Raw genomic sequence first — 1,606 nt, 5'->3', positions numbered from 1 at the left:
CTTTCAATAGAGACTGGTTCCGCTATTTTGTCTAACAGATGTTTTGCAATTTACCCTTTTGAGATGAATGATTGATGTACTGGCATTAATTGCACATTGATTGGCCACAGTTACAAAAGAGAGGTTGTTGTGGCTCTGAAACTCCTACCAGTCTAACTATTTGTGGTGAATAATAGCAGCTTTCTCTCCTTTCCTGGTTCCTTCATTTTTATAGATGATCTTGTGGGGCTAGGTAAAAGTTAGAACTAGGGGGCAGATCTGAGAGCCCATAGCGCCTCCTTTCACCACATTGCCATCATTTCTTTTTTACGCTAATGTGGCCCAACGAGGCCAAAATCGCAGCGCCAAATTTACAAAGTGGTGAAATGCACGCATTACGCCACCTTGTAACTCTTTGGGCTATATTATGCCTGCGCCACGCATAATGTATGCAAAGTGGGCGTTCTCCCATTAGAGGGGGCTGGTAAAATGGCTATTTGTTTGCATAATTCTTTTCGGTACTTTTAATGCCTGCTCAGAGCAGACGTTAAAAGGAGGCACACTATTGTTTACAATGGGCCTCAAGGGGCTAATCCTGCAAAGCTCTGAAATCTTTTGATGCTAGTTCCCTAACTACCGCCATGGTGTGCCGCATCTTAGATACGGCACACACATGGGCGCATTAGGGGGTGCGCTAAGGGGCACAAGAAAATACTTATCTTAATTTCTGGCTTTAGGTTTCAGTTACACAAAGGAGGGTGAAGATATCCCATTTCAGAAGGTTTGACATTACAAGGATTGTTTGACAGCTGATAGAGAATGGATTCTACTTATTTCATGGAAAGGTAGTTGTATTATGTATGACAGATGTGCGATTGAAGGATGTAGGTGTGTGTGTAACTGTGGATGGTACAATGTAATCGCCCAACTTACAAGAAGATGTCTTTGGAAGAAGGAATTTAGGGTAAATCCGTTACGGCATTCCCTTTTACAACAGGTTCATATTATTGATAGATAGCACTGTAGTTGACAGAGCATTTCCTAAGAAGGAGATTATACTCAAGAACTGTAGTAGCTTGCAATGACTCAATGCCACTATGTAACAGTAGCGAATTATGTCTCAATACCATTATGTAAAAATGCTTACACATTAACTCTGAGGAATTCGATTTTGAATTCATTCATGATCAGTTTCTATGGAAATTATTCGTATTGGCAGTCATCTTCTGTTAGTTGGCTTGCTGTTTTCATTGCTTAGACATGTAGGGACTTAAGAAGGATTTAGGGGACATGTAAATTGATCCAGTAAATAGAGTGTGACAATGTTGGAACCAGAATTACTGGAAAGGCAGGAACAGTACTTAGATATTCAGCAATAGTTCGTCCAGTTAAAGTTTGAATATAAATTTACCTTAACTTGGAAGTGAAACTCAGAAGACTAGCAGCTCTCAGAGTACAGGTGCCACTTTGGGTGGTTGAGTCTTTTCAATATAGATAAAAGACAGGGGAGATACGGCGTCTGCCTTCTGGTTTTAAAAAAAGGAGGGTGAGGGTCTAGTGTTTGTTTCCAATGAAGAGAGACAAATTGTGGTGAACGTGTTGATCATCATGCATTTCACTGCCATAC

The sequence above is a fragment of the Pleurodeles waltl genome, chromosome 6 (genome assembly GCF_031143425.1).
Source record: "Pleurodeles waltl isolate 20211129_DDA chromosome 6, aPleWal1.hap1.20221129, whole genome shotgun sequence".
In the NCBI taxonomy this organism is placed as follows: Eukaryota; Metazoa; Chordata; class Amphibia; order Caudata; family Salamandridae; genus Pleurodeles; species Pleurodeles waltl.
This window is presented reverse-complemented; position numbering follows the sequence as displayed.